Source organism: Zophobas morio, unplaced genomic scaffold (assembly GCF_036711695.1).
Source record: "Zophobas morio isolate AGI-343-1 ecotype UQ-CSIRO unplaced genomic scaffold, CSIRO_AGI_Zmor_V1 ptg000007l, whole genome shotgun sequence".
Classification (NCBI taxonomy): domain Eukaryota; kingdom Metazoa; phylum Arthropoda; class Insecta; order Coleoptera; family Tenebrionidae; genus Zophobas; species Zophobas morio.
Window position 1 is genome coordinate 12,715,366 of NW_026972112.1, and position 26,382 is coordinate 12,741,747.

The following is a 26,382-nucleotide window of genomic DNA, read 5'->3' on the forward strand; positions in this document are numbered from 1 at the left end:
CTGATAGAAAGACACCATTAACTGTTATAATAGTTTTTAAGTTTAATGACCGCTAAAAATCGTAAATTTCTTTTAACACAGGGAATTGGCCAAACCAAGGCTAATACCTCCTACACTTAATTATTTTTCACAATTAGGAAGATAAAGGTCGATTTTGACATCACGGTACAACGCCACTTCAAAGGCTTTTTATCTTAAAACTATCATCACGAAAAAAGTTGTCTTGTATTTTTAACGCTGCTATCGATGATACGCGGCATGTGGTTTGAAATTGCCATGAACAACAAAAATGTGGAAACATTCCCGTTTAAACTCCATCGACGAGGACGGAGAAGTATTTATTTAAAAAATAAAACTGATGCAAATCTCACTTTCAATGTTAAGATTTACGCAGCGGGTTCTCGATTTAAACGAGACAGGCTTTTATCAACCACGTCCGGTATTGAGCAGTCGTGTAAAGCCGATTTTCAATGTCTGCCATGACGTACACCACTGGCATTTTGGACCGTTCTGTGCCAATTTGCCATTTGCTACTCATATAGAAATAGCCCAAGGTCGCAATGATTGTGACAAAAATAATTTATGTGTATCTATAATCTTGCTCATGCCCGAAAGTCAGTAACATATGCGATTGCTGAACGATTAAACAAAAAAGGAATTCGGTTCATAAAACGGGTTTTACATTAAGTAAACGTTTTAACGGAAAAACAGCCCATTTAAAACTATTTTTGGCCGTGAATCTCTCTAGTTCGTTGTTTCGAATTTAAACCGTTCCAAAATTGTCACAAAAATAATATAAAACACTAGTTCAATGAACAAGTTTAAAGAAAATGAAGTCATTATCCTCATTATTTTGGCCAGGTAGAATATTTTCAGAGTTATTTTCGACAGGGTCATAAACAAATATATTTTGGTTCGGTTTCGCTAACAGACGTTCAAAATTAATCACTCACGCATAATTAACTTCAATATTTCTAATTACTAAATAAAATTTAATTGAGTAGATTTAGCTGGATTTTAATTGGCATTTAATTGGTATATTTTGGCTGGAATGTGAATATTTTTCCGAGCAAATTAAGGATTTACAAAATTTGTCAATCAATAATGTAAACTGTTGTAGGATAAAACAACGTCATTCGTTTCTAGAATGAATTATCGGAAGTTATTATCAAGTTCAATGACATCTATAAACGAGTTAAAACTCGCGAATCATAGAAATTAGCAAAGCAGTCATGTGGCGCAACATTTCGTCTGAATAATCTTCTAAGGAAAATAATTCCAATTTTAATGAAAGTCAGTAGGTCGCAACTATCATAATTTTCCGTTTCAGCCGGAAAATGCATGCAAGGTTGATTACAAACAAACTCTGAAAATAGAATATGCAAATTAAATACTCAATATAGAGAATAATATCCTTGAAAATACATTACAGTTGTTACCGGAATAGAATAAGTTATTGAAATGAATATGATTAAGTCTTGCAGCATTCTGTTTTGCAATCTTGGCTTTTAAGCCAATAGTAGAAATTCTACGTTTAGAAAATTTCATCAATTTGTCATCAGATTACGGAGTTAGATAGAGGTACACGTACCGGCATGATGTTATTGCGGAAGAAATTAGTTCTAGAACATTAAAAAAATCTTTGCAATTTTAATACAGTTTTATTTGCTATTTTGACGATCTACAACGCATATGTTTCTGTTTAACATATTCTTTTTTCTAATTATATTATCTGTGTTTCTTCTCCTTTTTGATACTGATAGCACAAAAATAAATCGAGGGGATCAAACAAAATCAATTAAAATTTTTATTTGACGGTACTTACTAACGGCAACAACAAGCTGTGATGATAAGTGATAACATGATGATAACACTACATGTTCTTCAAAAATGTCAACAGAAAGGGTGATTTACTTGCTTCTAATTTTTATAATATTACACAGTATTGCAAGAACTAATTTCAAACATCCGTATTGTGTATCATTATCCTTTGAAGAATAAACTGTAAGACCTTATAGTAAGAGGTCCATACTCACATCATACATAAATAAATTACTGTAGGCGGCTTTAATTTGCTGTATGTAGGCACATTTGATGCTTTGAAGTAGTGATTTCCGAATAAATGATTTCTCATGAATTTAATTTGTGCAATGTTAGTCACATTAAGAAGGATCAGGTTGGATTATGATACATAACCTTTTATTTTCGAGGTTATTTTCATTATTTATGTGCCGACTAGACTCGACCTATTTCTGTTTCAGTCATTCTTAGATGGTGATTATAATAAATAAGAATTCTCTGAACGGTACTAAAACAAAACGAGAAGTCGGTCGCTACGTGTTGACCTACCAAAAATTTTTAAATTTAAATTTTAAAATTTATTTATTTTCGTACCCTCTACGGAGCAAAGTTTTTTTTAATCGAAACTAGCCTAAACATTATTCTAATTAATTTATTTAGAAACCTCAACAAATCGCTTAGAATTTTTATAGTAACTTTGCAGTACATTTTGATTTAATACAGGCAAAATAAACCTAATAAGTTACTTACTTACCATACAAATAAATCTGTCAGAAGTTTTGTTAACCCAGAATTTCACAGAATTTCACTCCCTAGAGGGTCGAATTTGGGAAATTCCTTCATAATGATTTCCTACATGGTAACAGAAATCCACTCATAAAATCTCACGTATTTAGATCCGAGGATTTGGTTTGGTGTTGATGAAATAAATAGTCATTCACGGCCCTCCTTTTTATTATGTAGGGTTATTTTTTATAGGTTTATCATACATATATAGTTATTCACTCGAACCTCCGCGCCTAAAAAATTCAAGATGCAACCAGAAATACAATTTCAAGATGTCTGATATTTCATACCACTTTATACTATCTGTTTCGTCATAATTTATAATAAATATTGACGTAATGTCAGACTACCACGTTACAACTGGCACTTCGGAGGAATATATGCAAAATGTGTTCAAATGATGAATAGACTTGCATAATTTTGATATATGGTGACTGCAAAAAAATGCGGCTACTGTTTCGGGTTTGCATAGAGAACATTATCCATACAGGAGACAGCCTGATGACCTCTTCTTTGTTTTTGCTTTTATCAAAACCAAATAGCTAACAATGTTTAACTTTAAGAAATTATGATAGTAAATGCAAACGACTGTTATGGGAATTGTATTGTTGGTTGCGTTTTTAATTTTTTAGGCGAGGAGCTTCTCGTGAATAATCCTGTATATACAGGAGTCACTACGCGCGCTCTCCTCGATATCTCATTAATTAATAGTGATAGAAAAAGTTACAGACCCGAGTTACACAAGTAGCATACATTAAAATAATTATTTTCTATAATACGTATGTTTTGTTTCTGAGATCTAGCATGTAACTTTTTTTTAAATAGAACATCTGTATACTTTAATCTATTCTCATTAGCCTCTTCCTAGGCCATAGTTTATTTTTGAAACTGTGGTACGACGTTATGTAATTCCAATTTTCTTAAAATTTTTGGCAATGGAGGGGTTCACAAAAAATCGCAATAAGATTATTTTTAAAATTTGTATTACCGTATTTTGTTGACAGTTAAATAAAGGTACGCGCTTTATTGTGGTACCATTAAACCAAATTTTAATATACAGATTGGTTATAAATAAATCTAAAGCTTTACAATTTTCATATATCAATATTTCGGTTTTTCAAATAGGACACATTGTGTTTTATTTTTCTCACTCTATTTTTTGCCCTTCTAATATGTCGATGTATCTCTTAAGAAAGTAAAAAATCGCAGTAACTATTACCTTTAAATACAGAAAATAAAAATTACAAACAAGAAAGAAAACATAAAACAGAAATAAAATGCAGTAACAAGATACAGGTATTTGTAAAAACTGAAATATTGATATTTGAAAATTGTAATAATGATTATTTTGTTAATAAACACTCCGCATAGGAAGATTCAATTTTATTTGTCCCAAAACAAATGTCTTGATTTATCTCTCCACAAAATATTAACATAGATTTTCAAAATAGTCCTATCGCGATTTTTTCGTGAACCCTTCCAGTATTTCATTTAAAAAAAAACTAAGCTGTGTGTTAAGCCTTAAAAACAGAACAATCTACATAGTTGAAAATAATTTTGGAGTATAGTCCTCAAAGAACCGTACAACTTTGGTCTTTCAGTTTTTTTCTATTTCTAATAATAATTAATGCTTTATAGAGGAAGCCGCATTTAATGACACCCCTATGTTTCGCAATAATGAGAACAATGAGAATTCAATTATTCCTATTAACTGACGGAAATAAACACATTACTTTCATTGGATATTTATTTAACTTTTAACTTGCTCTATAGTCATTTTCCCACGAATAAATAATAACGAATAAAAATCATTACATGAAGAAGACGGGTAGCAACACATAGATAATATTCTGACGATGAAAGTGACAATAAAAACTTTTGCAAATTAGAACTACTGGATCCCCTGTTTGAGAAAGAAGACAGAAGCCAAGATGATGTATTCAGGAAATACGTTGCAAGATCACCAAGAACTAGAAGTAACGCAAACAGTTTTTCAAACTGCACCTGAAATATCAAATCAGTTTTGACCTGTAGCACCTCCAGATTTTACGCACCGTTGTTGATTTGCAGATTTTACAAGAGTATATTTTAACTTTTTTGCATTGCATTTCAAACCAATTTATATTACGAATAAAAGAAGTTCGACACTGGGAAAACGTATGAAAAAGTAAATAATGAATCTGAGATGTAGGCGTTTTTGGGTCTGAAACGACTTCTTAGCTAGAAAGAATACTCATCGAGCATACTTGAGTATTTAATGATCCGTATATCAGTTGTTTTGAACATTAAAAGATTTGAATGGGCAGTTACACACAGGCGCGGATACAGGATTTCGTTTAGGGGGGGGGGGGGGGCAACTTTTGTGCGATTTTAAAAAAAATTTACTCCTATAAAATTTTAGCTAGTATACTCTTTTTCACATAACATGGGTGACATTTGGTTGTTTTCGTTACACGTATAGTGTTCAGTAGAACCTCGATAATCCGAATTAATTGGGAAAAAGGTGTGTTCGGATTTACGATTTGTTCGGATCAGCGATTTTCCCAAAAATATGAAAGGGAATTGAATAACAACTTTATACACAGTTGAAAACAAACTTCAAGAAATAAACCTTAATTTTAACACGCTATCTTTTTGGAATCAACACGCCGGGATCTATACCCTGAATTTTTTCAAAATTTTTAGATGAATTTTTCAAAAATGAAATTTTCCATTATGTATATTACCTCCATTATGCAAATTTCAATCCATTCTCGACGATTTTCGAAATTTAACTAAATACATTTTCTTGTAGATTTTGGGCCTCAAAAGTCACTTCTGGTTTCATTTCTTCGATAACTTAAACCATTTTTCCAGATTCGTCCAGTTGAAATATCGCAATTTTTAAAAATTTCGAAAAATTCGAATTTTACACCGAATTTTCCGAAAATATTGCTCGGTTGTCATTAAATGCTATATTTTTGGAATCAGCACGTCGGGACATACATATATCCCTGAATTTTTTCAGAATTTTTAGGAAACTTTTTCAAATATGAAATTTTCCTCATGCAAATTTCGACCCATTTTCGATGATTTTCGAAATTTAACTAAATACTTTTTCTTGTAGATTTCGGGCCTCATTTCTTCGATAACTTCAACCTGTTTTCCAGAATTAGTTAATTAATTCAGTGCATTGAAATACCGCAATTTTTAAAAATTTCAAAATATTCCATACAACATATGCAGAAAGATCTTGCGTCATTTTTGCAAGTAGGTGCGTGTTTCCAAGTTCAGTTCGGATTGCAGAGTTTTTGTTCGGATTAAAGAAGCATCGGCTTCAAATAGCCTCTGTTCGGATTACTGGATGTTCGGTTAATCGTGAATTCGGATTATAGAGGTTGTACTGTATTTACAAAATGAAATGCGATTTCAAAATTTTGAAGTACAAAATTCTAAAAGTAACTTCGAATACTGGAACATTCTGATAAAAAAAATTCTTACTGGAAATCATTCGGAGATTCATCTTTTCTACAATGGTATCAGGAAGAATAAGATAAAGTAAAATCAGAATAAATTTTCCATAGAAAACACAACCCATGTGTTTTCTGAGTGTAATACTGAAAATCATCTGGCCATCAGCCCACCCGGCGACGATGTGCCATTTGTAGTACAAAGGTAAAAACTTTAGAACAAACCGGGACTTATATTTTATAAGGTACCGTACCATTCTGTTTATTAAAAACAAGATTATTTTTAAAAGTTTTATTCATAATTTTTAAAATTATTTTCTTTTAATTTAAATGTAATAAACGTGTTTCCAGGGAATTAAAAACAAATCTTTTGTTTTATGTTTTTTAAAATATAAATAAACTTAACTGATGAGCTGGTCTACAATTCAACTCACAAATCATATTTATTAAAAGCTTCGTTCTTAGTCACTTATGTTTATGCTTCACAAACGTTGAAGTTGGACCAAATTATGTGCTTACTTGTAAGTATTTGTAAAAATTTTTCCAAGTTCTAAGATTCTCACGCGTAGGTAAGTACCAAAAAAAAAAGTGCAATTCTTGTAACTACTCTGATTTGTACAACTACTAGTACAAAATCATGTAATTAAATATGGTTTATACATGTTATATGTACGACAACAATAATTAAAGAAAGTGATGAAGTTCTTTAATATTCAGATACATAACCCATAAACATCATTAGTGGTTTTGAAATGAGGAAGTCAAAAGATAAATAGGTACTTAATAAACATACTACAGGATTTTACAAGGTTTTTTTATTAAATGTGTAGTGTTGTCAAACAAGCGACCAATTAACTAAATACAACGAATCTTTGACATCGGCAACAACAAAAAATTTAAAAATACCCTATTAGTAGGAGGCCGATTCAACAAATTTTTATCTTTCGTGTCCAATTTTTAAAAATTTAGCCCCTAAATCAAAGGTAGAGAAAAAATATCTATATGCACATTTACAAAATTCATTTTCGTGTTACTGCTGGACGACCACGCTAGATTTCTTCTATTCTCCTTTTGACAACGGGGTATGAAAAAGTCAGATAAAATTTCGAGGAAAATTTCTGCCGATGACATGTAATTTGAAATATTATCAAATGTGTTTTCTAAATCTACGTATGTTCTTATACGACACAAAAGTATAAACAAAAGAAACTGGCCAAGCTCTAATACTGATTTTAAGCCTTTTAGGTACATTGATAGGTTTCATTTGTGTCAACTTCTTATGTTTTCTCTTCTAAGAGTCCTATGACAAGGTATTAAACTTCGCTTTTTTGAACAAAACCGAAACAGAAATATGTACGCATTATAGTAGGAACGACGTTTTATTATGTTTATATTACGAGTACATTGTTTATTATGGTTTATATAATTGTACCGGGACATTTTTTTAACATATGTTCAGTTTTAAAAAACGCAAATCAATGCATTGGAAGTACACAACCAATATTACGTCAACCTACTTGATTAAAAAAAAATTGGTTGAAAGTTATTTCGACAGGACTTCCCTCGTCCCCAAAGTGCAGTGCCACAAAACCCGCTTTTTTGAAAAATTACAAAATTTTATTTTGCGAATTTGTATTGATAGGGAGATTGGGCAAATTTTTGTTAGTGTTTCACCACCTACACGATATTCATAACATACATATAAAATACAATCGGTCCGGTAGTTTTGGAGATTATCTGCCTAATAACAATCTGAACAGACGGTACACAGACTGAGCCAGGAGACCTAATTTTTCACACTCTATGAGTCATGAAATGTCGAGAAAACATAGTAGCCAGTCGCCCCCCGATAGACTCGATTACCATACTTTCTTTGCTTACGCTCAGGAAGTAAAAATAAAAGCGCAAAATTAAATTTTATAATTTTTCGCACATTTTGTATTTGATAGAACGTGTATTTCCACAACACCGAAAACACAAAATATTTGTCGACGCGTTTCACCAACTGTGTTGGCATTACATATCTAAACAAAGCTAAACTATGTATTTGTTCGACTGTATTTCAAGGGAGAGGGAAGTGTATAAGTAACCCTAGACCACATTTTTGTTCAACATTCAATGAAGTAACACACTTTACTTCGCTACAGCATCCACATCACGTTTGTTTATACATATATTTGGACAAATTGTTTATATGTCTGGGCGCGACGGCGACGGTAACTCCGCCGATAAGCAACTCATGTAGTACACCTAATTCGTTATTCTGGTAACGTTTCCGGGAGAGACTTTTTTATGCATTGATTAATGAATCATACTTTAGTTTTGTTTATTACATCCAGTGCATTGATTGATGTATCTTATCAACAGTAATGGAAAATTATGAATGCGTTGTAAAGCACATGGATAAACTACAGTATAATAATAACAGTTATTTATTCTATTATTGTATTCGCAAAATGTGAAATTAGGATGTGCTATTTGATTTGAAGGGAAAAAAAAAGTTGGAACTGCCAGGAATTGTAACCGGATCTTCTGTTTGAAAACCACATACACAGATCCCTGCGTCAATTCTGCAGTAGGCGACGCATTATGTGGTAAAAGACAGTGATGGTGAGCAATAAAAATAATAATAATAATAATAAACTAAAGAAGGGTGGATTCACAAAACACAAATGTGGGAGTACAATATTTTATAAAATTTAAGATATATTAATTATAAAAAATTTTACGGGAATGTCATCACGTTGTTGGTGGGGATCACAAATTTTGATTAGCGTTGGACCATCTACATGATATTCCTAATGTAAATACAAAATTTGACAACAGACAGACAGACAGACAAACAGACAGACAGACAGACAGACAGACAGACAGACAGACAGACAGACCGACAGACCTGGGCAGAAACGGAAGAACAAACATGTGCAACTTACGATAATTCGGTCCCAACAAACACGATCAGTTCCTTGGTTTAATTTTCTGTTCAGAAGATATCTCAGCTGAAGTGTCACGTTGTGAATAAGCCTTGGTAGATAAAGACTTGCATCATTCAACCACAAACATCCTTTAATTTCCACTGTTGTCATCAGTAGAAGAGATTGGTTGTAGTCACATGTATTTTTGCTGAAAAAATTTAGCTGAAAAGTACGGAGCTTAAATGTAGAACTCGGTAAAGCTACCTGAGAAGCGAAAAAAACGTCGTTGTGAAATACATATATGCAACACAATATATGTGTTTTCCTATTTATAGCATGTGTACAGTAATTTTTGTTCTAAATAAAAATGTATGCATATTAGTATTATTCCCTTTTAAGCTCTTCTTAACTACATTAATTTAATTATTACTAAGAAAGTAAGAAGTACTGTTTTTGATTTTTTTTATTTTTATAATTTTATACCTTCCCACATTTTTGTTTTTTTTTTGTTGTTTTATAAATTTTGCTGTAACACCTTTTTTATTCATATGGATTCCATTTATAATACGATTCTTAAAACAAGTAGTATAGAAATAGGAATAATCTACGTTTTAGGTACGATGAGCTTTCTGTTGTTGTTACATTTCTCGTACAAGATTAGGAGACATAATAACATTTTTTGTACATCTCCCAAAAACGCAACATATAATGTCATTATTGTCTAAACTCATTGGTCCAAATATTACCTAAGAAATGACCTTATACCAAGACAGCATTAAAAACAAGATCATGGATTTTTTCTTTCATCACTGCAGTTTCAACTCAAACTTTCAAATTGACGATAATTTATCAAGACGAAAATTCGATTAATGACAAATCTTAAAAATCCATGGCTGTCTTTGATCGTGATTTTATTGCTCTCTCGGTACTATTGATCTAGTTTGCTTGGGACTAACCTACCTTAATTGAGAACATACAAAATGGAAACTACATTTTAAATTGAAATTTTGTTAAGATTTAACATCACCTTTAGTTCCATGGACACTTGTGGCTAACTCTTTGCAAATTTTGTGTAATATATTTGTGTTAAACTGTTTATAGTAAGAATAGCAATACAGTAGGAAGAGCTGATTTGGTGTTCTTCTTTATCAGTATGATCTCCGATATGTCGATCGTGATTTGAAGTGTCGTCTTCTAGAACTCCACTGAACAACTAAAAAACTAAATTTTGGAATCAAATTTGTACAATTGAATCTGGGATCGAATTACAGGATATTTTTGCAGTCTATGAAAACAACAGTTTTCCTGATATATATTTCTGTTATCTTTACTTGTATATTCACAGGTGACGAAATCGATAATATTTAGATTTTTTTTTTTTATTAAACCACCTTATATGTATTTTTATGTTCGTCGATAGTAATGTTTAAGTTCATAGTACAGTGTTTAATTTTTTTTTGTGCTATGAAATTCGAATTTTGTAAAAAAAAAGTAAACAAAGCAGACCCATATTTTGGTTAATTTATTGCGTTTTTGTCTATTTGTTTAAAATATGTAGAAAATGTGGATGGGTTTTGGACAAACTGGTTAAGGTTTCTAGTAAATGAGGGTGAACATAAACGAACAAGTTCTAGATTCTCTCTGATTCTAGCTACTTCTCTTTTTATCTTCTATTGATAATATTCTTCAGTTCGATGTCTGTTTTTAATAATCCTCAGATTCATTCCATAGAATAGTTAAATTCGGATTCTGAAGAGACGCTTGTTGAACAGAAAGTTGTTACCTCCTGTGAACTTGAAAGTCCATTGGTTTTATTTGCAACGGTTAAATCTCTAAAATAATTTTTCGCTGTTGGCAAGCCGTGTGTTAGGAATTTTCCTGAGATATGTTTGTATCTTTAAATTCTTTTGCTGCTTGTTGAGTTTCTATAACAGGGTGTCCTCAATTTGAGTTAGTGTTGTGTTGTGTTCGATGTAATAAGTGAGACTGACATTATTTTTAATACTGCTGAGTAATATTGATAGAGTAAAAAAATTCTAAAAGGTCTTCAGCTATGTGACAAGAAAAAGTAAAGAATCTTAAAATTTAAAATATAGAACTAGTTTCAGAAGAGTTCTATTTACCAATGAGCAGAGAACACAATGTTGATTTCTTAAATAAGTTATCGTTAAATGTGTATTCGTTTCAGTCATGAAATCCAAAGTTGAAGAACTAAAAAACAAGGTAAAGATTGTGACAAAAGAGTGATAGTCAAGGGAGAATAGAATGTACAAACGAAAAACGAATGAAGATATCAAACGAACAAAAAAAAATGAACAAAGAGGAAACAAATTAATATAGTGGTATAAGGCAGAAAAGGTGAAATAAAGAAACAAGTTAAAAAAAGAGAGAGTAGCGTAATAAGAATATCAAAAATTAGTTAATTCTAATTTTGTTGATTTGACCAAAGCTTCAAAAAAAGTATCAGAGAGAAACTGTCAAAAAAAACGAGGTGAAATGAAAAATTCCATGGTTATGCGAGTAGTACAGGAACAACTAGCCGAATATTGACATACTAGAATGTCTTGCCTTCTCTCATGTTACCTCCACGAAACGTATTATACTCAGCATTTCCTGTAGAAACTGAAAGGAGCAGTTTATCAAAGACACATCTCCAAAAAGCCATAGCTGTTTTTGATTGTGTTTTATTGCTCTCTCGGCACAACGTCGCTGAAGATGTAAATACTTGAAAAAGTGTTAAAAAATTTTATGACCATTAGACAAATTGCAATTAGCGTTATCTACATGATATGTCTAAAATAAGTATAAAATTTGACAACAATCGGCCGACAGGCAAACGACACACGAAAGACAGACGGAGAAGAAAACCTATGTTTTCGTACTCTAGGAGTCATGAAACGTCGAGAAAACATTAAGGTAGTCATTCGCCGGATGGACTCTATTACAATACGTAAATTCTTCTTTAGTCTACGTCGGGAAGTAAAAATAATAATAAAAAGCTCTGGTAATTATTAACTTTGGTCTAAAATATAAATAGTAAATTGTCGTAGAATAGTTTTAGAATATATTTAATTTTGATACATTATTATTGCAATAAATAAGAACTTCCTCACATACTTGTACTGGATGTGCTTAATTGGTTCCACGTTCTCTATAAATTCTTTAAACAATTTAACTGTAATTTGTCGACTTTTAGACATAAATTTCATTTTATTCAGATTTTGTTACCCATTAGGACATTAAAAATACACAGTTAAATATTTTTCCGCATATGATCTGAAATCAAACATGATAAACTCGACATCCGTTGCTGCAAAGATTAGGACCGTTAGAGTGGTTTCATTCACTCATCCTGTATTTGTAAAAAGTGTATTTGAAAAAGCGTGTTTTCCTTTGCTCCTTCTTCCGCCATCATAATTTGTCAACTTAACGATGCTACATTTGAACTAAGTCGATTTCTCAAGTTTTTTACGTTCGGGCGAACAAACAAATGTAAATAAAATGTCAACATATTCTTTTATAAATGTTTAAACGATTTGTTAAACCTAGCATGAAAAGAAAAAAATCCTGCATTGTAAACATCAGTGCGGTCCTCTACCGAACATAAATGTGCTGATGGCATGAGCAAGATCATAATCATAATCATTATTATACATTTTCTTATGGGCCACCGAAAACAAACATGCATAACCACTTCTTTCCTTACGGCGCATTACTGGCTGCATTGATTAAAACGAAAAAAAATTAATCCCTCCTCACGTGGAGTATCAGTAAACAATACGTACAGTAATTAGGTACATCGGAAAATACTTATTTAAGAATCGTTATCAATATTTTATTGCTCCAAATTGATTCCTCTCCAATATCGCTTCAAAGCTGTAATTTATTTAAAAATATTGATTACAACCTTTAGTTATTTAAACATTAAAAATCAATTTTAAAAAGTCTTTATCACTTAATTTTGTGTTTGTTCATAAAACAAACCAACAGAACGACGACCCCATTTTCGTTTAATTAGAACGGTACTTTATTTACAGCGCGTGATAAGCTCTGCAGATGTAAGAGAGTTACATTTATTTAAATTGTAATAAAATTAGCTACAATAACAAATGGTTGTTATACCTACACGTGTAACCAAAAAAAAACATAATCAAACTTAAAAATACTCAGTGACATTATTATTATCCACTCCACTGTGGTAAATATTTACATTAGTCAAGTGCGCAGGAAACTTGTCTAAGACATCGTTTAAAAATTGACTTAAAATACGAACACTTGGAAATACGTTCTGTCTGATCATAAAACAGCCGTTAAGTTGTTCCATGTCCTACCACAACATCGACGTCGCTTCCATGTGTGTATTTTGCGTAGTTACCACATTATTCACTTCATTGTTGTAATAGGCGTCTTTTTCTATCTCACGCCACGTGCAAGCGTAGTGTGATAAGTCGGGAGGTAAGTTTCAAGTGGGAAATGTTTATATTTATATTTAAGGTCACACGTCACTGTGAAATTTTATGCGCTGTTTGCCAATGGATTTACAAAATTATTATTGTAAATATGAAATATTATTATTGTATTTTATACTTTTAAATTATTCCACCGACCATAAATTTATTTGGTCGTTAAATACAGCTAATCATTTTCGCATATTGTCGATATGGTCAATTTAAGACCGAATTTATTAAGTTTTTATCGACAGAAATTGTTGGCAACATTTAAAGAATTTTTAGTATTCCACAGATCTCTGCTATTTGTTTCTGTAGAAGACGTTACCGATTTATTATTTTATTATATTATTAGACGTTATACTAATTTCATAAATAAAAATGCTGATGGTCTGACGAGTTTTAAATCCAAGTAGCAATAAATCTATTCCCCTCCTGAAAAATAGAATGTCCAATCTCACATGCATATTTAATAAAAGGGTTCATACTAATAAAACACTATTATTAGGTGATTTTTATAAACAAAACTATTTTGTCATTACAATATTATCGAGCAGTTTTTCAAATTTCTTAGAAAAATTGAAATAAGTTTTTTTACTTTAAGAACTCGTTTTGTGCGTAATAGTCGATGTATTTTATAAAGCATTTGTCAAGTTTTCTACTATATTTGCAATGGTTATAGGCATCAGTTTTGTGCAAGCATTACTAGGGCATTATTTCTCAAATGAACTGATTTGTGACATTTAATCAATTTTTTAGTATGATAGTCTGAAAATGGAACCCTGCGTTTCATCAGTAGCACTTTGAAACATTTTGAAAACTTGTTATTAACTAACCACTTAACTAACGACTAGCAATTGTGTAACTAATATAAAATCTAAAAAAGATAATTGAAAAAAGCGATAAACAAAATTATAATATACTTCTGGTAACTCCGAAATTACAGGCGTACAACAATCAATAAATTAGCAAAGACATTTGAATTTGTAATTTATGAAAGAATTTTGGATCAAATTTCACATAAAATATCCATTAATCATGAAATATTGTGATGAATGAATGATGTTATCATGAAAAAATCGACGATTAGTAAGTTAGATTCTTCCATTATATATATTTTTTTTTTGAAATTGAGATTGACAGCAGACTGTGGACTTACAAGAAAGAGTTCAAACCGTCCTGGCAATATCTAGTTTAAAACAATCTTGCCACTCATAGTTTTTGGCATTCATATGTTCTCACAGAGATTTGAGACTGAGTGTGGTCTTAAGCTATAATTATGACTCCATTGTTCTGAATAATTTTTTATTATGTGCACATAATTTAAATTGTTTCTGTACATTTTAGACAAAACTGATTGCACTGAGCTAAAAAACAGTCTAGCTTGTCTAATTTCTTAATATTAACACAATTTGGTCAATAAATGTCTGAAATACCTGTAGTTGTACTTGTTCTGTATCCTCTATTCAATAAAAAAACAATATAAAAAATATAATTTTGTACATATTTTTTAATTAAACCAACAAAAAAACTTCTGAGTTACCTGACATCCTAGAGGGCTGTGATTTGCTCCGCCTCCTGGTGCAATATGTAACTATAATGACAACGACAGTTCAAGTGTCAAAGATCTTCTGAGATATTAAGAACACTAATTAAAATTCTAAAAATGTATAGGTATATCATTACTAAGAAGTGGCAAATCTCCAACATTTTTAAATTTCATTTCACAGGTCACTGGATGCAAAAAATAATTATGAAAGTGCTGTGTAAGTAACACTTTGACTGAATGTTAGTAGGTGCAAATGAACTTCCATTAAAATTCAATATTGTCTGAATTAATTTGTGTTCTGTCATTGTGGATTACCTAACGCTTGTTTTAAGGTGCACAACTTCAAATTACGAAAGCATAATTGGTCCTGAATATATTCAGTTACCAATAAAACAACTGCGCTTTTGTATCAAACATTTAGTAATTTATTAATCTTCTCTTAGCGTTGTCACTGAGATAACACTTAAAGATAATTTTAAGCTTTATATTCTATACAAAGAAATTTGAATGACAAGTAACAATGTAATAATTAACAACTTTACTACTTATCTGATAACACGATTTTTTTGCAATTGAATGACGCTTATTGGCCGATTTTGACTAATACTTTTATATGTCGAAACAACCAAAATGTTAGAAAATATCAAACAAAAGATGATTCATTATCATCCGTTATCGAATTTTTAATTTTGAAGTACTAGGTGGAACATGCTTTATACTTGCACGTGCAATTTTTAATTATTTGCGTGGTTAATATGTCATTTGTTATGATAATTATGACATCTGAATTGCTCTTCCTGTTGTTACAACCCGAAAAAGACGAGAAAAATTAGTGCCCACTTAGAAGTTAGTCCTGTATTTTGTAGATATCGAAGCATAGTGCCGACGAAAGGACTGAAACATCAAAGATTTACTGTTTACTGTAGTTATAATAGCCTTCAAGAGAGTGGCAACTATGTTTATAGGGGCAACTCTCAAATAAGTAAAAAAAACAATATTTATGTTTGTCAAAAATTTAAATAAAACGATTAATTATAAATGATAAATATCTAGTCCTAAGTACTCAGCGACTCAACCAGTACTTAGCCTTCACTGCAATACCCAAGATAATCCAAACAAACGTATTAGAATTCAAATCCAGATGAGTGCATAATATCAAGCGACGCCACTGAATCCGTCAAAATGGAGCAGACGGTTTAGTAAGAAAGAATTTCACTTGTTTTTCGTTTGCTTATGTCTATTACAAACAAACATGGATCGTGTGTCGTGTAGTCATAAAATATCTAGTTTCTCTGCATTCTGGTACCTACTTCGACGTATTTTAAGTTGTGCAAAAACTTCTTGCTGTAATAACTTTGCCAAGATTACATTTAGTTTTAGTTCACAAGTTTACAAGCTTAGATGGTTCACGCTTGAAAGTGGACAGTGCCAGAAACAATAATCTTGTAAATTTGTCTTCAGATGTGGATGATTAAATCGCGTGGTGATTAAATGAACAATACAATTACGATTGTGTTAAATGTTACAAAAACAAATGTTTGAGTAAAGTTATGTTCGCTTATGTTGAAGGAATTCCGCACGTCAAATTTTTGTGATATATCATGTATCTTAACAATGCAGAAAACGAAGTGACAAGATTCCAGCAAAATTTGGCAACCATGGAAGCGATATCAGGGCTGGTGCGATACAAACATATTGGGGGATTACTGTTGGTCTTTTATTACCTTATTAGGGAAATACATTCCAATATGTTCCAAAAGGTTTCAGTAAATATATTCTTGGTATTTCTTTGTGAATACTTTAAAATTCTGTCGTGATAAAAAAAATGGTCGGAAGTTGTTTCGACAGAACTTCCCGCGCTTCTGAAGTACAGTGAAACATATCCAGTATTTTCGAATGGGCGTACCCTTAGAGGCGTCCATTTGGGTTTCTCTGTCATAATAAACTTTTACTACCAGCGATGGGTACCTGTACCTGTTTAGATTAGTGCCTAATAGATTCATTCGCATTCATGCTAGCGTTCATTTAAGTTTATGTTTCCGTGTGTTATTGTTTGCGATTTAAAAAAATTAATTTAAAAACCACCCCCTTCTGAAGTGTGGATGTTACGCTACTGACTGACAGTCCGAGAAAATGGGGTGACTCGTTCTTAATTTGACCAATAAAAAATTGGTCGAAAGTTGTTTCAACAGAACTTCCCTCGCTCCTGAAATACAATGATAATTTTTTTGAGTCACCCTGTATATGCAAATCCAAAAAATATGAATGGAATGATAAATTACAAGTACAGACTCATCATATTTTGTACATTTTAGATAGGATTTATTTGGCAAACTTTTGAGCTGACGTCATCAATTTTTTGGAGGGGATAAGCAAATATATTTTGACTAAAAATTTATTATGTTCTTTATAACCTTAAAATATCTGCAAAATTTCAAAGCATTCGGTTTAGCAGATTCAAAATTAAATTGTTTTATAATTTTGATTTTTTTTCCAAAAATCTGGACGTTTCGGGTCATAAACTACAATTTCACAACAATCGATCCAGTGCTTTCGGAGATTATCTGTCTAATAAAAATCCGGGACGGCAGACAGACGGACAGACAGATGACAGACGGATAGATGGACAGACAGACAGACAGATGAAAACGGGAAACCTATTTAAGTAAAAATTGAAAACAGATTTGAATTCAGTACTAAAAGATGCACACTAGACACATCTCTCCATTGTTTTCATAAAACTGCTATAAACTAGTGTAATCAATAATAATAATTAATCTATTTTTATAGTTTTATCTAACCACAAAGGTTTTGTTTTAAACCACATATGTGTACAAACTAAAATTGAAAAATCATAAGGTGAGTGAACTCCTTGCAAAGATGTATTATTTTGGTTCAAATTAGTTCAAACAGTGAAGCCTTTTTGTATGTCTGAACATTTTGCTACAATTTTTAGAATACCTTTTTTGAAAGAAAACCACGTACTCAACAGTTTCCCATTCTTTACTTCAAAAGAACTCTTGTACACTTCTAGAGATAACTGCAATTTCACAACGTACTAAATATACACAACCAGAACAAAAATTAAGCGATTATTGAGATTTCAGGATTACAGATTAACTTGAACACGTATCTATTATGTTATTGCCAAGTCATACAGTTATTAGTAGATTTACATTATTTGTTGTCTAAATCATTAATTATTTTGTTCTTGGTGCATCTATTCAACGTTGGGTCATATTCTTCTAACCGAACTTGTTTACAGCCATTTAGAATAGAGTGAATGTCCTCTATGTACCTCTTATATTTCAGATTCTTTTGCCCGAGTCGTTCTTTGACAACATAATTTGTTTTGATCTACCGTATTATTAGATTTTTAGTTCTATGCCTAACAGACTCTTAAACTAACCCATTATCATCGAGGTTTCTACATCAGCAACTTTCAAACAGTAATGACGATATTAGATGATTATTTTTACCTCTAAATTAACTTATCGTGAGAAATAAGTCTTTGTACTGCTTATGAGATCCCGTAGGTTTAGAAAGTGTGCACTACAGCGTTTTTATGCCTACTAACTCTCTATACGTTATACATAAAGGAAACAAAACAGCATACCCTGGGCAATATAATTATGGTATAAAACCATTTTTTCCAAAAATTTTGTACTAATATATTTTGTAATGACGTGCTGCAATATTTACCGCCTTCATAAACCAGCCAGGTTCTTTCTGACGAATGACGAATCACTGTGTTTATACGTATCATAAGATGAACAAGCATGTTTGCCGTTGTATGTTTACCAAAAATTTAAAGTTAATAAACTGTTCAAATCTTTGAATAAATATTTTTTTCGTTGCCTAAATATTTTTACCTGACCTTTGCCAACTTGAACATGGTGTGTGGGGTTATGGTTTACTTATTTTTACAATCTGTCAATCAGCAAACTTCGTATACATAAATATTGTCAAAATTTATTTATTTATGAGCTCCAGTATCGCAGCTTACCTACCATAATTCATTATGATTATCTTTTCTTAGAAACGACGATTAGGACAACACATTTTAATAAAAATCTCATATTTGTAATGTAATTATATTATTTTATACCAGTGTTAAAATCTCGCTATACACTTAATATTTTTTAGATTTATCATCCATTTACGCGCAATAAACATCCCAGAGTAGCAAGTAAATATAGACAGTGAACTAAAATTTATTACTAAATATTTATCCTGCATTAAACCTTGTCTGTCTGAGGTTGGGAGCAATTGCAGAATTGAACTGTTTTATTTGAAACCACAAGTGAAATTAAATTCGTATATACTTTCTTCTATTGTTGGTACATAATTAAATCAAAAATCGAACGGTAAAGCCGCCGCTCACGTATTCCCTTTGTAAAAAAGACCCATACCATAGATTATGGAGCTCAAACCGCAATTACAAATTGCGTTTATTTTCCGACTATCGATGTTCAATGCCACATTTCATATGGTTGCAAAACCCGAGTCAGTTCACTGACTGCAAGCTGCATATTAAAAAACCAAAACACATAAACAATATGCGCACCTTCTGCACAAGCTAACAGGCCAGACAGAGAGAATAAATGCCTTCAATAACTTAAAACACTCGTCCCTACTTGCAGTATTGGCCATGAGACTGTTTATTCGAGTCGGCGGGAAAGTATCATTGAGATTTCCTTTTTAACTGCTGTAAAAATTGCATTTCTCTTGTGCGGTGTTATACAAAATATGGAATAACAAAAAACAACTATATTAGTAATTCGGAGAAAGAATTAATCATGCACTAAGGTTCGCGTGTTTGAGCAACTAGTAAAAACGACCACAAACTTCTCGTTTGTCGCGCTACCATCTACTCACTCACATTCGTGAATAATTTAAAAAAGCTAAATGTATTAATGTTCGCATTTCTCTAATCAATACCGTGTTTTATTAAAATAAATCTTATGCGAACGCCACTTCTTTTAGCCTAGTACAACGTAATAAAAATTGGACAAAATTAAACCCAGCGAAACTGGGATATATGTAAATTTAGAGTCAAGAGTCAATTTCTCTGATACGTACTGTTGATTTTGTTCTAGTTTGGCATTTCTTGTGAAATCAGACAAAACATGAACAACAACCTACGCGGAAATCAAAAGATGTCGTTTAGGTTTCCAATAGGGTGACAGTTAAGCTGAACAATGCTTACAGTTATATTTTGTACTTTGTCTTAATATTTTCTAATTTTGCAACAGTTTTTAGCATTTAGCACATTTGTCGCAATTGCATGGGGCATGAATGGATTGTTATTATGTTTTATCTTATTTCACAAGAAATAAGCGAACAGAACACAAAAATATGAGAAAAATAGACACTGACTTTTAAATTATATTTAACCTGGTTTCAGTCCAAATGTTTTACACGCCATGCTTAAGAGTTTTGTAATTTAAATCGAAAGTCCGTTCAATTTTCTTTTTTCTAACACATGTTCCACTAAAATCAGGTGATTGAATACTGTTCATTTTATACAAAATATTACAAATACGCCCAAAACAGTTACAAAACATATTAGTAGTACAAAATAAAACAATATAGCTTGAATAAATGCCCTCGATATTTTAGAATTTACACACCTACTTACAAAAAATATGTATCGGAATACAATACGCAAATGAAAAGTTGAATAAGTGTGGTCTACATTATTTAACAAGGAAGTCGAACAGAAATTGCAAAATACACTACTAGACAAAAAACCCGGACACTTAAATATTTGTAACTTTACGCCAATGTTTAGTGTTAAAACTTTTTTTACTTTTTTTCTATTTCCACATGTATTAGAATAGAGTTATGTTTTCTGTTAATGAATACATAAATGTTTTGCTTTTTAGAATATTTTTTACAAAAGTTACACCAATTGCAGGTAATCACGCTAAATTCAAGTGTCCGGGTTTTTTGTCTGGCAGTGTATTTATTTAATTTTAGAGAGCCGTATATTTGACTTAACAACCAAGGACGGCAGACATTCTGGCACTAATGTAGCTGATAAAAATATTTTTCAAAATTTTTTCAAAAAACCAATTATTATTGTGGATTTAAATCAGATCAACACACGCTGTTTGAAAAACGAAAAGTAAATGATTTTGGAATCTTGTAATTTTTCAATAGTATTAAAATATAACTAGGAGATGAATGTTGTTTTTAATTCTACGATTTCTACGCATCTAGTTTCCATGTTTTCCTTCGTTTTTACTTTTCGAGAGTGAGTCGGGAAAGTATTGTAAAAGTATTGTAGAATCGTTAATTTTGTTTTGTCGACAATTCGTTGTCCCTACAATGTGAAAAGACAATTTCCAGTTTTCGTTTGTTTTGTCTGACTGTTGACGATTTTATTGGACAGAAAACATCCAAAACTACTGAACTGATTGTGTGAAAATTTGGATATATTTCAAAAATGTAGAGTGGATCATAAGTCCTAACCATAATTGTGTTAATTGCTAATCTACAATTTCATGAAGTAGTAATCGTAAAATTTTATTGAGTAATCCGATTCAAAATATACAAAATAATATCCTTTTGATCTTATGCATGTGGGTTTTTGGAAAAAATAGATCGAAGGTTATTTCGATAAAATTTCCCTTGCTCCTGAAGTACAGTAGAACAAATCTAGCTTTTTCAAAAAATTGTAAGATTTGATTTTGCGAATTTAATTAAACATTTTAATTAAACACTTATAAGTCAAAATTAATACATGTTTGTAATGTTAAAGTAAAAGTAAAGAAGCGTGTTAAAGTGTTTCTAAAGATATTTGGAAACAGAATTAAATGCTTCATTGCAGTGGGCCGGATTGTACTGGGATACTTTTATGGGGCTTAAGCTCATTAGCAGGCAGTTGAAGGTTGACCAGGTACTAATGACACTCATAACGTGATTAACTCTGTTTCCAAATATTTTTGGAAATACTCTACGCGTTTGTTTCAGGTGAGTGTTTCCATTTTCAAAATTTTGTGATGACGTCATTAACATTTTTGCAAGGACACGTATCTCAGTTTGGATAGATGCACTGTAATACTGATAATAACAGTACTATATTTCCAAATTTTCGGAAAATAGAAGAAACATTCGTTCTTGATTTAATTAATACAATAAATTTCCTCATTCATTAATTTTTTGAGTCACCCTGTACAGGTAATTCTAGGAACGATGAGTGCATTGAGAGGTACAGGGTCATAATATTTTGCATATTTCAGAGTGAATTTATTAAGCAAACTTTTTTTTGGCATCAATTTTTCAGAGGGAGGGAACAAACGAATTAATTGTGATTAACGATTTACCATGATTACGATAACCTTAAAACGTTCGCAAAATTTGGTTTTTGCAGTTTCAAAGTTAAACTCCAAAATATACAGTTTTATTATTATTATTATTTTTAATATCTGGACGTCTAGGGTGAAAATTCAATACGGTTCATACATCCCAAGTGAACAAGTATCTAATTTTATAAATTAAAAAAAAATTATTATGAATTTTAGAGAACACATCATCCAATGGATGGTGCCAAATTTTAGTTAGCGTTTTACCGTCTACATGATATTCCATACAAAATTTGACAACAAGCGGGCCAGTTGTTTCGGAAATTACATGTCTAATAAAAATTGACAGAGACGTCAGCCAGCCAGACAGACAGGCAGACGTAAAAGGAATATCACAAATTTTGTACCTAGGAAGCATGATGGGTTACGCTCGGGAAGTAAAAATTCAAAACTGTAATAAAAGTTTTCAATTTAACTTAAAAGTGCAGCACGGATCGCTCTGGGATTTTGCTAATCAGAATTACCTGTTAATTTCTTTCACAAACGTGTGACTCAAAAATGATGACGCTATCTAAAAATTTTGTTAAGTAAATATTGCTTGAGGTATACAGTTTGAAATGTTTATTTATTTATGGTTTATCGATGGATCCATATTTTTAAGAGACTACAGAACTTATTGTAGAAACAAATAAAATTAATATATTTTTTTTTTTAGAATCTAAAAAGGATGAGTGGATTAATTTCATTAATTAAATCTAAAATGTTTCATCAAATGTTATAGAACACTATATTATTTTTCATTTTAAAATTCACTGGATACAGTTTCAAACCAATTTTTTTACATATTTTGAATAAACGCAAACCAGTTCATTGTAGGCGACTCCACCCTATGTAACAATCAGCGCCTTGTTAGACAAATAACTATTAAACTTTTCTATCTATACAGTTATATGTACACATTTTCTACACATATATTTTGTTTAATTTTCGGATCCATTTTCTTTATTTAATTATCAAAATATTAAAAAGTTTTTTTTGACGAAATCTGACTACTGTTTTGCGTAGACTCCGCGAATTCGGGTCTTGAATGTTATGTTAAATTTATACAAATTCAAATTTCTTCGTCAACATGTTGGTGGTTTTTCAGTCTAAGTACAGCTAATGAAAGAAAATTGGTAATGCAATTGCATCAAACTGTATCTACGCAGTTTTTAAGTATACTACGCATTTATTTTAATGTTATAGATCCATCAAGCAAAGTGATAATATTTTTGAGAGTACCTATCCACTAAAAATTCTTGACTGTCTGTACCCATTCGTAAAGGAATGCATCATGTAGCTTGTGGGTTCCCACGAGTTGAAATTACTGTTTTAAATGTGGGCATTTTGTCAGATTTCATCATTATTACCAAAATCGGATAATTTCGTTGATTACTCACTTATGTCAAATTTTAGGTTAAAAACATGATAACGAAAATAGCTAATCTAGTCAATGGACAATGATGTTGCTTTTAGCCGATGTCTACTTGCAAAAAAAGTGTATGGCTTTTAAAGCTGTAAATATTTTCCCCAAAAATGTATGTTACATATTAAACGCAAACACTTGAGGCTTGTGAGTGAAATGACATATAGATTATTCGAACTAGGTACTAGCAATTGTTAATATAATATGAGTAATATGAAGTAGGTATATAGATTACTAGAAAATGACTCGGTTTTCTTTTTATTCATAAGTAATTTAAAAGTAGTGAATAAATGTTTGCGGGAAATAAACTCTAAAACTGTTCAGATTAGTCATAATTGTGGGGAATATTTACGACGGAATAATAATCAATACAGTGCGAGGATATGACATTCGTTGTATTACGGATCGATGAAATACATAAAAAATAAAATGCATTTAATGATAAGACACAACTTTTCTAGAAGATTGGTATATGGCCAGTAATAAACAATGACAAGACAATTCAAGCAGAACAATTGTTGATCAATACGCGCAGTAGTTACACCCAGAATAGTGCCTCCCTTATCATCTAAAAATTACAAAAAGAGCAGGTTGTGATGATGACTCCTAAAAATAAGTCGCAGTTTCTGTAAAAAAAAATTGCAATGTTGATTGACGTAACTGTACCTCGTAATAGGTACGTATAGTGGCTATACAGTCATCTACTTCAATACATAAACTTGCACATCATCAATCACTTGGGAGCACATTAATAACCTTTAAGAAAATTGATTTAATGAAAAAACCACCAAGATTCGATGTTTTCTATTTTGTATTAATGGTTTTTATATAATGTATAGGTACAGTGCTGTTAATTACTTTTGATACATTGAATGATTATTCTCTGGTAGTGTATTTCTACATCCTAGGTGTTTCCAGTTATCGTAAACAAAGTGAGAATTACGCGGACAATGATGGCAAATATCATCGCGCCTCATTATATCAAGCTCTCGACCTTTTTAATTCACAACAATTTGTACTAATGTCGCTGAAAACTGTAATTTGTTTCAGATTAACCGACATGATTAATGATACTTCATGTTGTCTTATTGTTTCTCCACGGTTTTTCGCGAACTTGCTCGTCGATTTCGCCTAATTACACACAAATCTAGCCATTTCTGCTAGTGGTTAATTTGGGAATGTGGCACGCTACAAGGGACATATTAGTCCTCTGATTAATTAGAAACAGGTATCCCAGCTTGTCTAATACATTCTGTACTTGTGTTTGATGTGTTTGATATACCTACATAATTAGCAGCTTTGTGATCAAACGCTTGCTAAACGTACCTATATTACAAACAGCGACCGTGGTGATTAACAAGCTGCGCAGCAATATTATTGCATTCCATATCTCCGTGAATTTAAAAAAGATGGATAGCAACAAAAATCATGTTTGTTGCAGTCAAATGCACGGTGATGAGGCATCCGTTCTACTATTTCAAATTTCGCAATTTGGTGAAACACGTCGTGATTGGACCGTATCTGCTGTCGAAACAATTTAATTTCCTATTTAGAGCACCACGGTTGATAGCCTAGACACTTTGACGCACATCATACAAACAAAATTGAAGAGATAAGATAAGAGGCTACAAAATAATTGGAATAAGTTTAAGGTTTTACTTTTACATGGATTTTGTGTAGCAACAATGCCGAGATGTTAAAAACAATATCTGATCTGCATAGTGAGGATGTTTTCGTGATGGTCGCATTAACGATGTTGCAGCACGAAGATAATTATGATTAAACACGACCATTTTTCATGTATTTATTATTGATTGTAAAATCTGTGTACACTGTGTAAGAGACTCGTTATGTGTATGTAGCGGGTGTTTCGAATTCAGTTTAAAGGACAATATTTTACATACAAAATTAGGTTATTTTTTAAACAAAATAGGTAGGTTATAAAACAATTACAGAATTCCATCAGACTTTAAAATATAAGATTGTACATTTTTTAGGATCCGTCCTAAAGTTTCTGTATTACACCAGAAGTATACTGCTTTGTAAGATGTGAGATATAAAAGGATACAAATTAATTTATGTAAGTAAATACTGTGCTTTTGTGTAGTATACCTCACTAATGTCAAATAAAAAAAAATCATCAGTTTAAAAAATTATTCGATACACGTTGCAATTAAATAACAAAACAATGGTCTCATTTCATTATGTTTTTTACGTCCCGATCGTAAGCTAAGGTCGGTGGCTACTTTAATGTTTTTTCCATATATTATGATCCCTACAGTACGAAAAAATAAGTCTCCTTTTCCGCCTGTCTGTCGTCTGTCTCGATTTCTGTTAGATAATCTCCGAACTACTGGACCGATTGTGTGTAAAACACTAACCAAAATCGTCTGTTCATCCCCAACACGTCACTTCCAAATTTTGTGTAGTAAATGTTATGTACATGTAGTTATGTAGTAAATAAAATACCCCTACACTTGTGATTTATGAATCCGTCTTGATTTTTTACCCTAAACATCCAAATTTTTGAAAAAAAAAGGATTGAAATTGTATCAAAACATTTTCCTATTTATCTTTAAAACCGGAATACTGATTGGTCTGAAATCTTGCAAATATTTTGAGGTTATCGTAAGCATCAAAATGTATCCTTTTATCTCCTC